At 40.4% G+C, this 13,429-nt stretch overlaps 1 protein-coding gene and 1 long non-coding RNA gene across 3 annotated transcripts in view; one reads left to right on the top strand and one right to left on the bottom strand.

Moving 5' to 3' along the window:
• The window catches only part of LOC144309016 (uncharacterized), a 71,704-nt gene extending 71,196 nt beyond the window's left edge, over positions 1-508 (top strand). For both annotated transcript variants that reach the window (XR_013375158.1, XR_013375159.1), the window contains exon 3: positions 297-508. This is a non-coding gene — a long non-coding RNA (uncharacterized LOC144309016). The remainder of the gene's footprint in view (positions 1-296) is intronic.
• MID1 (midline 1) overlaps positions 1-13,429 on the bottom strand; it is a 346,318-nt gene that overhangs the window by 247,328 nt on the left and 85,561 nt on the right. The gene's annotated exons all lie outside the window — the stretch shown is intronic.

Genomic DNA, 13,429 nt, shown 5'->3' with positions numbered 1-13,429 from the left:
GTTTTGTCTAGTTTGTAGAAGGAAATAAGCCACCTTCTCCCTCAAATTCTAGTATTTGACTTGTTCACATTTGAATTCTCAAAGTTTTCCCCCAAACCCCAAAGCGCGAAATAGAATTCGTATTATCGAGTAGTGACTCCTCGGACCATTTTCTGTACATTGCAATTAGTTTCTGTGCAGGTGAAATGTTTATTTTGTTCTCGAAATAGATTTCTCAGAATTTAGAGGCTCAAAGAATTTTAGAGGTGCAATGGATTTTTAAGAGCCATTCACATATATCTATTTTTTTAACCCAGGGAGAAATTCGGGCCACAAGATGATGACCGTGAGAGGCAGGCAGAGAAATCATGGGTTAAATGGGAGTAGGCGGCCGGCTGCTAAGCTGTGGATTCCTCTGTTGGAATCTGAAATCAAGGACAGCATCTTCTCCATCTCTCCCCCTAACTTCCACATCACTGTTCTTGGAACAGTGTTGGCACGGTTCAATAAATGCTTCTTGCAAAATGACATGAAATAAAACGTTGTGTTCCTTTTCCCCCTACTCCTACAGAAGGGAAATGGCATTTGCTTCCAGGCTGCCAGAAGGGATGAGTAAAGATAAAACATTAGTTTCTATTAAATAATAGGCTACTTCTTTTAAGCTACCAACCTAGTAGCCTCTGATGATATAAAATGGATTCTGTTTAACAAGGGGCCCAGGACAACGGACGGGAATTATCAGGCCTGTGATCTGTTGGAAAGACTGTGGGGAGATGTTTGTGCAGGACATGCTCATTATCGTGTCTGGCCCGAGTCAGTTTTATTTAGCACCGTAAAAACAGACTTAGCTTATGATATTTTAAGCATCTCAAACAAAGCAAGATTTATGCTATTGGGTGCGACTTTGGACCTTCCCTTGTACCAAGTTTTCCAAGGGTCTGGAGAGGCAAGAAACTGTTTCTTTATGCATTGCGAGTGCAAAGTAGGAAGCCCCCTCCTTCTCCCTTCTAATATCACCAGGAATGAATAGGCAGCGTGTTTCCCATAATTCAGCAATAACTGGGCTATTATTCTTTAATGCTTCAGTTTATTAATGTAACCACTGTGTCATTCCTACCATGCCCATGTAATTAAATTACCCGACAGACATTTGATATGAAGCTCTCAATCCCCACAAAAGCCCAGAATTTCTATGCCCCTTTGTGAGTCCCTAATGAATGAGTGGCACAGACACTTCTGTCATCCATGTTCACTCACTGTCCTCTCTGACTACTCTCCTGTGTCATAGGGGCTTGCTCCTGCACACAAACTGGGAACCGTTCAAAAGTGGAGGGTCACATTTCCAACAACAACAAGCACTAGGCATGCTATCACCTTCCTCTCTTTGTCTGGCTAAACCAGAGGCTGACCAAATTAAATTCCAAAACCACGTCTGCCGGGGTGGATCAACAGTACATTCTTAAACCTTAGCTACTGAATGCTAATCCTTCCTTAAGTCATGAGTAGAAAAGGAAAATAAGCTGAAAAAAAATTGAAGCAACCAATGTGTCCATCCAAATATATGTCATTCTCTGACTTTCTGAAAAGGAAAAAATAATTTTTATTTAAAAACTAAGTGTTTGGGACACCTGGGTGGCTCAGCGGGGGGCGCCTTCCTTTGGCTAAGGTCGTGATCCCAGGTTCTGGGATCGGGTCTCATACTGGGCTCCCTGTGAGGAGCCTGCTTCTCCCTCTGCCTGTCTCTCTGCCTGTCTCTCAGTCTGCATCTCTCATGAATAAATAAATAAATCTTAAAAAAAAAACCTAAGTGTTTAACTTCTAAAATTTGCAAACGGAGCTCATATTAGTGAGGCTAATAATGAAGCCTCATCCAGATGCTATTCTAGCCCAGCTTGTGAAAAGGTACCTGTGATTATTAAAAAAAACAATGGACTTTTTTCTAAATCACTCAACTGTTCATTTCAAGCTATTAATTTCAAGATAGAACTTGCTCTAAATGTTGTAGAACTTGGACGTGAACTCTTTAAAATAATCAATATAGATTGCACAGTAGGAATTTTTCTGTTTCTAGAAATGACATTTCAGAGATTCAAGATGAGTTTCCAAAGCTTTTTAAAAAATCTTGTATTTTATATTTAACAAAATAATACAATTAGCTTAGTGTATATTTGTTATGAGGGTAGAGTGTAGATTTGAATGCAAACCTGGACACCTGATTTTTAAATATTTAAATTACATGCTTTACACATGGCAGGAATATGAGGAAATGTAAGTGTACAGGCATGAAAACTGAGATCTAATCTCAAAAACAATTACTTTGCTTTTATAAGGAAAAAGCATCAAATCAAAGCATATGATGCCCAGATCTATGACACTGAAAATGCTTCCAACCAACCAACCAACCAACCAACCACCAACCTTTTAGATCAGATACTTGAGAGAAGAAATCGTATCTTATTGGAATCTAGATATTTTTAAAGCATTTTTTAAAAAAATTCACTTATTTATTCATGAGAGACACACACACACACAGAGGTAGAGACATAGGCAGAGGGAGAAGCAGGTTCCATGCAGGGTGCCTGATGTGGGACTCAATCCCAGGTCTCCAGGACCACGACCTGAGCCAAAGGCGGCGCTAAACCACTGAGCCACCTGGGTTGTCCGGAATCTAGATATAATTTAAGTCTGGCTAAAATCTAAATGGTAATTACTCTATTACTATGACTGCCCTTTAACATTGAAACTTACGTTGTCTATATATGATTAACATAATTTTGATTTATGTGGGATGTCTCATGTGCATAGGTACACAGATAAAATATTGGATTTAAATCCTGAAAATGTTTGAGATGAAAAAAAAATTTGGAGTTATTAGGACCAATTCTGTTAGTCTCAAAAGAAGGCAATAAAAGCCTAAGAAAACATCTAAAACAGAGGGAACAAATAGAAAGCAAATAGCTAGATAGTAGACCTACTCTTAACAATGCCCATAATTGTATTAAATATAAAGGGACTAAGCACTCCAGTTAAAAGAGTTGTTTATATGCTGTGTAGAAGAGATGGACTTTAAGTATAAAAACACAAGTAGGCTAAATGTTAAAAGATAGAAAAGACACATCATGCAAATACTCCACATAAGAAAGCTGGCAAGGCTATATTAATGTCAGGTGAGATAGTCAATGAATGTTGCCAGAGACAAATAGAAACGCTTCATAATGACAAAAGGGCAAGTCATCAGGATGACATAACAATAATAAATATGTCTGTACTTACTGACAAAGCTTCAAGTAAATGGAGAAAAGCTGCTAGGACTAAAGAAGAAAGAGACTAATTCATGCTTATAATTGCAGATTTGTATACTTCCTTTTGAGTAACAGACAAAACAACTAGAGAAAAAAAATCAGGTCTTTTAAAAAGCCACAAATATTTGACAAGTAAACAACACACTGCTACATAATCCACGAGTAAACAAGAAAAGTGAGAAAATAATTTGAACTAAAATAAAAAGAAAGTTCAGTATATCAAAATTTGTAAGATGCAGCTAAAACACTGCTTAGACGGACATTTGTAGAGCTAAATGTTTATAAAAAAGAGAAGTTTAAAGTCAATGATCTAAGTATAGATCTCAGGTAGCTAGAAAAAAAGAGCAAATTAAATCCAAGGTAATAGAAGGAAGGAAAAATAAAGCTAAAAGCACTAAGCAATGAAATAAAAAGCAAATAAAGAATAGATATTTAACCAAAGCCAAAAGTTGATTGTTTGAACTTATTAATAAAATTGACACTTGGCAACAGTAATCAAAGAAAACAAAAGAGAGAAAATATGATGAATCACCTATATCAGGATGTAACATTCTATAGGCATCAGAGAAATAACGTAATACTACAGTTTTACACCAATGATTTCGACAAGTTAGTTGGAAGGCACAAATTTGTAGAAAAACACGTCACCAAAATTGACACGGGGTAAAATGGAAAATCCTTTTAATCTTATACCTATTAAAGAAATTGAATTGAAATGAAAATTCTCCCCCAAAAGAAAACACCAGACCCAAAGGGTTTTACCATACATTAAAAGAAGAAAAAATACTATTTTATGCAACTCTTTCAGAAAATAGGAGAGGGAGAAATGTTTTCGCAACTCATTTTATGAATCTGACATAAATCTGATAACAAAATCTGATGAAGCAGATACAGCCTAAGAAAAGAAAATCACAAATCAGTATTCCTCATGAAGACAGATGTGAAAGGTTTTAACTACATGTTAGCAAATCAAGTCTATCAACATGTAAGAAACATAATATATCCTAACCAGGAATATAAGGTTAGTATAACATTCAAAATTCATCAGTCAATATAATTTGGCACATTAATAGTGAAAAGGAGTCAAACCATACGATCATTTCATTAAAGGCAGAAAAGGAATTTTATAAAATTCAACATCCACTCAGTGATATAAAACTCTCTGTAAATTAGGAATTGAAAGCAATTTTATCAACCTAATGAAGAGCATCTATGGAAAACGACGTCATACTTTATTGTGAAATATCAGACACTTTCCCCCAAGATCAGGAACAAGGCAAGGGTGTCTCAACACCCTGGATATTGTCCTGGATGCTACAGAGTGCAATAACATGAAAAAAGGTAAATAAAAGTGATAAAAATTTCAAAGGAAGTAAACCTCTTTTTCAAAAAATTTCATGACACTTATTGTGAAAAATGCTGAGGAATCTACAAAACAACTGCTCAGACTAATGAGGATATTTAACAGTGTTACAGAATGCAAGATTAATATAAAAATCTATTATATTTTTATGTAATTACAGCAGGATAAAGTACCGGGGAAGTGATTTAACTGAAGATGTGCAAACCTAGATTGAACACTATAAACTGTTGTTGAGAAAAATCGTAAAAGGTAGAAATACATGGAGAGATATATCATGATTACGGCTTGGAAGATTCAATATTGTTTTTTTTTTTTAGATTCAATATTGTTAAGATGTCAATTCTCATCAAGTTGATCTATAGATTCAATATATTTCCAATTAAAAGCCTCAAAGGCTGTTCAGCAGAAACAGACAAGTTGATTCCAATATTTATATAGAAATGCAAAGGAACGAGAGCCGCCGACAATCCTTAGAAGAATAACAAAATTGGTGAGCCCACCCTCTTTTATTTAAAAATTAACTATAAAGCAATGGTAGTCAACAGTTTGTCACTGTTTCGTCAGTCACAACACAGCAAGCTCAGGGGTCACTGCTAATTCAGATCACTTCTGTTTGGTATTTCTTCCCCTCTATTTGCCACCAAAAGTCTATTGGACGTAGTACGGATTGTGAAACACACGTTAACTACGTGCTAAGGTTGTGGTCTCCCCCTACAACATAGATTCTCTGTCTTTCTTGTTTTTGCTGTTTGCACTTGCATGGCTTTTTTTTTTTTTTTTTTTTTTTTCTGACACTAACAGAAAATCTACTTCCTGTTCCCTATGAACAAGGTTAGAGAATTTTTGTTGAATTTTGCATATAGGTCAGCATTGAGTCGAAGTTCCGTTTAAACTTATTCTTCAAGCTTCAAAACGTTCTGCCTTTAAAGACAAGGAACTCCTGCATGTAAGTCTACACTCTACTGATTTTGGAGGCAGGTATATTCTAATATCTTCCTAACTTCTACCACGGACTAAATATTGTAAATTAATTAAAATCAGTTGTTAAGGGTTAGCTGTGATATCTTTCATCTAAAATTGTCGTGTTATTCTATTTGCTATTCTCATACTGAGCTTGAAATCAGAGGGTCCGCTTGGCATAATACCCTCCAGTTGCATCCACTGGAAGCAAATGGTGGGTAATCGACATTTCTGATGGCTGAGTCATATTCCATTGTATACATAGGCCACATCTTCTTTATCCACTCATCTTTCAGTGGACACCCAAGGCTCCTCCCACAGTTTGGCTATTGTGGACATTGCTGTGGAAGGGGTGGTGGGTGGGGGGATGGGGTGGCTGGGTGATGGGCACCAAGGGGGGCACTTGATGGGATGAGCACTGGGTGTTATACTATATATATATATATATTTTTTTTTAAGATTTTATTTATTTATTCATGAGAGATAGAGAGAGGCAGAGGGAGAAGCAGGCTCCATGCAGGGAGCCCGATGTGGGACTCGATCCCAGGACTCCAGAATCACGCCCTGGGCCGAAGGCAGGCAGGCGCTAAACCGCTGAGCCACCAGGGATCCCCAGGTGTTATACTATATGTTGGCAAATCGAACTCCAATTAAAAAATATACAAAAAAAAAAAACCGCCAAAAAATGAAATCAGAGGGTCTTTTGAGGAGTGGGGGGAGGGGGCTTGTTCTTAAAGCAACACTTCACAGTGACTCTACCCTTGAGGTTTTCTTTGGAAAGAGCAGAGAGGGGCACCTGGGTGGCTCAGTGGTTGAGCATCTGCCTTTGGCTCAGGTGGTGACCCTGGGGTCCTGGGATCGGATCCCATATCGAGTGTCCCACAGGGAGCCGGCGTCTCCCTCTGCCTGTGTCTCTGTCTGTCTCTCTGTCTTTCATGAATAGATAAAATCTTTTTTTTTTTTAAAGGGAAGAGCAGAGAAACATTCTCTACGTGGTGTTCATCAGCCACTTTTTTTTTTTTTTTAATTCAAGACTCCAACTCCAAACCTCTCCCCCAGAGGGAACCAAAGATGGCTGTTCGCACGTGTTTGTGACGATGGAAGTGGAGTGTTGTTCTCAAGGCCACCAGGTTGTCTCCAGCCCCTGGACATGTGGCAGAAAGCAGAAGAGACACATTGACATGTGGACTCAGTCCATTCACGACCAGAATGTCAAACTTCCGAATTCTGAGCTTTGTTTTTGCCAGGGCTGCCTTCCTTTCCCTGTTATCAATGGATTCTTTGAGCTCGGGCTCATTTCCTTTTACACTTATTTGTGAGAGCTACTCAAGATTTCTTTTCTTCATGAAGGCGCTTAAACTTAATTTAAGCTTAACTCCAGAAGTGGCATAGTATCTTCAAATAAAATCAGAAACCCCAAATTCCTCATTCTTTCATTCCTAACCATGGTCTGTGATAGCATCCTCAACAGTCTTCTTATAGAATCAGGTATTTATGTACAACCACAGGCTTTAGAGGATTTGTATGTATATGTGCATGGTATAGATTCACATTCAGATATGGTTTAAATATATAAAGTATATTTTGAAGGCACATACATGTATAGACTTACTGTATTTACATGGAGTGTATATATATGTACACTCAGACAAATATATATGCACATTTTTATTTCAAAATAGTCTTTGCATTTCCCCTCCAGATTTGGGAAAGAAAGAGTCTTAGAATATTGCTTTTCATTCTCAACAAAGAACTTGGAAAGAGCTTATGAAAACCTTATTTTGATCCCTTTAAAAATATGCTTAGGAACAAACATAAGCTCCAAGGATAAGAGTGATTTGACAGATTTTCTCAGAATTCTTGCAAAACTGGTTTCTGCAGAACCAAGCAAAGGAGCAAACACACACAGCAGAGCCCTTGTGAATGAGGCCCCATCAGAACTCGCCGGCTGGAAAAGCCTGTACTCTTGTTTCAGTAAATCAGCCCTCTGGATGGATCCTCAGCCCAATTAAGCAGCTCTGGTGTATAGATTTGGGCCCACCCAGTGCTGAACGCGTCGCTGTGGCCAGTGGCACAGCCGGAAGGACAGACACCACAGGAAGTCCCTGGCACAGTCTCAGATACGCCGCCTCCGTGGTGTGGCACGGATGGCCAGGCGTGAGAGGGCTGGAAAGGGGGAGAGAAGAAGGCAGTGGGAGAGAGCTGGGGGTGGGGTGGGGGACGAAGAAGAAGAGGGGCAGGATGGGAAAGAAGACAGGAGAATTAGCAGGTTTAGCAAATACATATACAGACATCTAGTTCAATATGCATTTCAGATAAACCATGAATAATGTTTTAGTAGAACTAATACTTTTTTAAGATTTAATTAATTAATTAATTAATTATTCATGAAAGATGCAGAGAGAGAGAGGCATAGACACAGGCAGAGGGAGAAGCAGGCTCCCCGCAGGGAGCCCAACATGAGACCCAATCCCGGGACCCCAGGACTTTGCCCTGGGCCAAAGGCAGGCGCCAAACAGCTGAGCCACCCAGGGATCTCTAATACTTTTTTTTTTAAAATATTTTATTTATTCATGAGAGAGACACACACACACAGAGGCAGAGACACAGGCAGAGGAAGAAGCAGGCTCCCTGAGGGGTGCCCGATGCGGGACTCGATCCCAGGACCCTGGGATCATGTCCTGAGCCGAAGGCAGACACTCAACCACTGAGCCACCCAGGGGCCCCAGAAGTAATACAGTTTTTAGGTAAGTCTATCCCACGCAAAAAGTGGGAGAGAGACACAGAGCACTCTGGAAAGGGGAGGGGAAGGGGCAGGAGAGATACAGTGGCAGAGACAAATGCAGTATTGGGGGCGTACTGATATTCCTGACATAAATTGAACCGGACATCGTGTGTTTGATCTGGCAACCCTCGTTTCAGAACTGGTTCCCCCCCTAAGTTATTTTCCCAACTTCTTTCCACTCACTCACTCCACTGTCTCATCCACCCTCTTTATATCCATTGGTTAATTACATGTATCAGGACATACCCTCCCAGTATGGCAATTTTCTGCTGAATGCAAAAAAATTTCCTGAACTTCTGTCCCGTGTGCCAGGTTTTTTTTTTTTTTTGTAGGGGGTGGGTAGGTTGGTGGTGGTGGTTCTTTTTCTGCTTTATTTTGCTTTTAATTCTAGCATCTAGGCAAGGTTTCTTTTGGACAAAAAGTAATACGTTCGTTTCTTCAGATGGCAGGAAACCTGGAATGCGTCGGGAAGGGAGTCGGTTGGTTGGCTACACTGTGGAGCGAAGACCAAGGGAGCAGAAATAGGATGGAGGAGGGGCCGCCGAGGAGCTGGGATTTCACGGTTAGACATCCTGTTCCTGTGTGTGGGTAGCACGATCCCCGGTCCGAGAGCTGCACTGCCGCCTTCCTGTAGGAGTGGTGGGTGGGACAGGAGAGCAAATGACCTCCAAGATCCCATCTAACTCTGACTTTTCTGGCATTGATTTAAAAACCGGGCCCCTGTGTATTCTGAAGAGCCTTCTCTCCAATTCCAATGAAACACTCACACGGGGCCTCATTGGGTTTGTGAGCTACATCCATCCTGCTCGCCTTCGGAAGGAATTAGCATAGGACACAGGAAAGAAAAAAAACTGAGTCAGAGAAGATTTTCTACTTCCCATCAAATATTCGCAGAGAATATCAGGGCACTGGATGAACTCTGGAAGGATTCAAGCAAGTCTTGGTGAAGCGCCAGGGGGTTGCGCAGGAATGTGGAGTCACAAGTCGAGGGAGAGAGTTGTGGAAATGTCTCAGTGCAAGAGTGAGACTGTGAAAAGAACATTAGAGACGATAACTGGAGCAAAGACGACTCCTGCCAGGGAGAAACAGCAGACCTATTCAGACTGAATGGGGGCATTATTTAACATGGAGTCAGTGCCCGCCACCGCCACCCACACCCCCACCCCCATCCCACCCCTAAAATGTATGCTCTCCTTTCTGAGCATGGAGCCACAGAATTCTTAGAACTAAGGAAAGAATTAGCTGGAGGCCGGACCTTAGAGGATAGGCTGCATCTGTTTTGAATACTTTCATGCCCCACGTGTGGGCATTGACCTCCTGTCAGAGAGGGCTGCGAACTGCAACCCAAGAAGATGTATTGCTCTAGAAAATGTTTATACAAATGCTTGCACACTTGAAAATGAATCTTCTGTGCCTTTGGCACATACATTAAAGATACTGTAGAACCAACCATACCACCATCACTCTTTCAGCCCCTCCCCTTATTTTTAGAACTGGAATGCCATATGGCAAGTGAGAGAAGGGTACATGGAGAGAATCCGATATGTGGACAGATATTTGCTTACATTCATGTGGCACTTCAGCTTTATGCAGAGCTCGGGGCTGGCTATGTGTTCACGTGGGATCCTCCCGACATTGCTCGGAGTTAGGGATTATTGATGGGATTTTAGAGATAAGGAAACAGTAAGTCAAGAAATGAAGGCCCAGCCTGGGACCGGTGACTTGCACAATGCCATATGATTGATAGAAAGGAAACTGACCTTGAGGACCCTTATTTGCGCCCATATAACTTACAGAGGTTCACGGAAAGGTGAAAGAAGTGTAGAACGACAGTTAATTACGCAGTCCTGGAATCAAATCCCTGTTCCCCCATTTACCAGCTGCACGGCCATGGACATTTTTCTTCCCTTTCTTGGCCTGAGTTTTTCTGACTGTAGAATGCCTCTCATAATATTTTCTACAAGGTTTCGATTTTTGTCCTCGTGAAGATTACATTCATACCCGTGAGGTTCTCAGCAGAGAAAATGTCCCCACCCACTCTTACTATTGTTAATGTATCATTATTATCTCACAGTGTGCGTTATAACCTCCTGCAGTGTTGACTTGCACATCAGTCTAAGATGTGGCTTGTGGACTTCTGTGGACTGCTCTAAGAGAAGCAGGCATTTTGTAAGAAGAGGCTAAGAATTTCACCGAGAAGTAACTTATCTTCAAATCCGGTCAAAGTAATCCATAGCAATATTCCTAACTGTTTTTCAGAAGCGGGTAAAAGTATGAGAAATCCAGTGTGAGGTGTGGAACCAAGAATGGTAGCATAGTAGCTTGGCTTGGAGGAAATGCGCCCCAAAGGGAAAATGTTCATTGTGATCTTGCAAGGGAGTATCTGTGTTTTGTCAACATTATTTTAGCTTAAATGCTTCCAAATTTCTAAAGCCCAGAAGATAACCTTGGACTTTTAAAGCTAGGATTTTGCTGTTAGGATATTAGAAGATGAAGCATTTCATGACACTGTTATTTGATTTGGAGAGAAACGATAGACTTTGGAAATAAATTAAGACTACCAGTTTCAACACAAAGAAGGTCAAAGTATAGAGGAATTCTAGAAATGTTTTGAAATGGTGAGAGACCTACATGCTAGGGATCTGTGTGCAGACAGGATGTGCAGATCAAGACAACAGCCTTGGGCTCTTGGCTGAATCCTGAATTAATATAAGTGATAACAAGGCCGGGCAAAGACATGCTTTCTTATTTTTTTTCCAATACATTCTTTTCTTCTTAGGTGAAAAAAAGGTTTCAGTCTTTGAAAATAATCTTTGTTCCTTTTGCAGCTACTAAGAATCCAGAGAGAGGTAGTTCTTCCAAGCCTGTCCACTGGGGGAACGAGACAATCGTTCATAATTTGCTGAGCTTGGAGTAGGAACACCATGAAATGAAACCAAATGGAAGATTGATTCCATTGTTGGGGGTGGGGAGACATTCTACTAAAGGACCAACTTATCAAACAAATCATGTAAAATCATGTCTCGAGAAGAAAGGGGGTTTATGAGGAAAAATAAAATAATGAGTGACATTAATTCAGGTGCTTTGTCTTTCTAAAATAATTAGTCTATGAATAAGTGATACTTGAGGTGACAATGAAGTACAACATCTGGCAGAGTAAGTGGCTAAAACCTTTGTTCAAGGGAATAACAAAAACCAGGTTATGTTTCTATAAAGCTCTTGATCATGAATACCAGTGGGAATAAGCAAACCTAGCAAACATTTTGAAATAAGTTGAATTTGATATGGAGGCCTCCATCTTCCAACTTGGTTCTTTTCTCTCCTTTTTGGTTCATGTTGCTACTCTAGACCCTCTCTCGTTCCCGTCTTTCTCTAAGGCCCAGTGCCTTCATTTTCTCCCTCCATTAATTAATTCCTGATCTCAGGTGAAAGACTGAAACCCTGGCATTTAAAGCTGTAAAAGTTACAGGGGCACCCAGGTAGCTCAGTGTCTGCCTTTGGCTGGGGTCATGACCCTGGGGTCCTGGGATCCAGTCCCATGACAGGCTCCCTGCTCAGTAGGGAGTTTGCTTCTGCCCCTCCTCCCACGCCCGTCCTCCCACTCATGTGCTCTCTTTGTCTCTCAAATGAATAAATAAAATTCTAAAAAAATAAAGTTATACAAGTGATTAAGTTATAAAAACTAAAAAAAAGAAAGTTATCAAACCGATATGAGATTGCCATATTCTATGTCCCTATTTCCAGACTTGCATTTTAATAGGGATCAAAAATTAACGCGAAAGTAATCATCTTACATGGCATTCAAGACTGTGGCTGGAAGGTAGGAGGATGTATACAGGGAGTTTGAGGAGGTAAGGACCAACAAGAACGGTCTTCATGAAAATGCACTACATTAAACAAAAAACAAAAAAAAACCCAACCCCCCCCCCAAAAAAAACCCTTTCCACGTATTTAAACCATTGACCTGCCAATGGCACTGTGTGCTTACTGCAGAACGTAGAGTTTGGCCCTTCTAACAACCAACTGGACGAAATCTACTTTTCCTAAACAGCAAAGAAAGGGAATTTTCTGTAATACCTTCTTATGACCTTTCTTTGTCAGTACCTTAAAAACACTTCAAACGGTGAAAGACAAATTGCTTGTGGTTTAAACATCCAGAGGGCGAGATACTTTATCCCTGACTTCTTGATTTCTTCAAATAATTACAAATTATTCTCAGTAGAAAAATTAGACCCGTTTTCTTCACAAGTCTATGAGATTTGCATGTCCCCATCGTCACATAAGTGGCCCTGTGGCATTTCAGATCTCCAGTCATTGGAACAATTGGTTGATTTTGGCAGTCTTTATGACTAATGCGTTAACTCCAACCTACCAAATGAACTAAAACCGAATGTGTTCAAATATTTGGTCTACAGATAAGCCTATTGGGGGCATTCAAACAAATGAGGTAAACTTGCCTTGTCTGGTCCTTTCAGATTACGTTCCGGGGAAAGGTTACACCATAGTTTAGTAGAGCCAGGCCCCAAACGTCCATTCCCAAAGCCTCACTTTAAACAATATACTGTCTTTGCATTTCGCTAAATTGTGTTACTTGGAATTAAAAGCTTATTAGAACCAAGTCTTCCCTGCAAACTGACATATTGGGTTACAGTCATCTGTTCTAGAGAACAGACTGTGTCTAGACAGAAGAATACCACTGTGGCTTAGAAGGAACAGGATGCGTTACAGTGGCTGCTTCTGGGGCTGGGTGACCGTTTTCATGACCTGCGCGGGGAGCACCGTCTGATAAACTCTTTCGCAGCTTCCCGTATGTGTGTGTGTGTGTGTGTAGGTACAAATGACCTGCATGCCTACAGCTGAGAACGAACACCAAAATTCCGGAGAGGTGGTGGTGATGGAGGAAGAACACAGAAGCCAAGGACAAATACGAAACAGCAGCACTAAAAATGCAAAATAAAAGCAAACAAATAAAACCAGATTAATATAAATTAAAGCCAAGATTCCAAGCTTTGTGAGCAAAAGAATTCTAGTCTTTGTTCC

This window comes from Canis aureus, chromosome X (assembly GCF_053574225.1).
Source record: "Canis aureus isolate CA01 chromosome X, VMU_Caureus_v.1.0, whole genome shotgun sequence".
Lineage (NCBI taxonomy): Eukaryota > Metazoa > Chordata > Mammalia > Carnivora > Canidae > Canis > Canis aureus.
The sequence above is the reverse complement of the archived record's forward strand: the minus strand, read 5'-3'. Positions and strand labels throughout refer to the sequence as shown.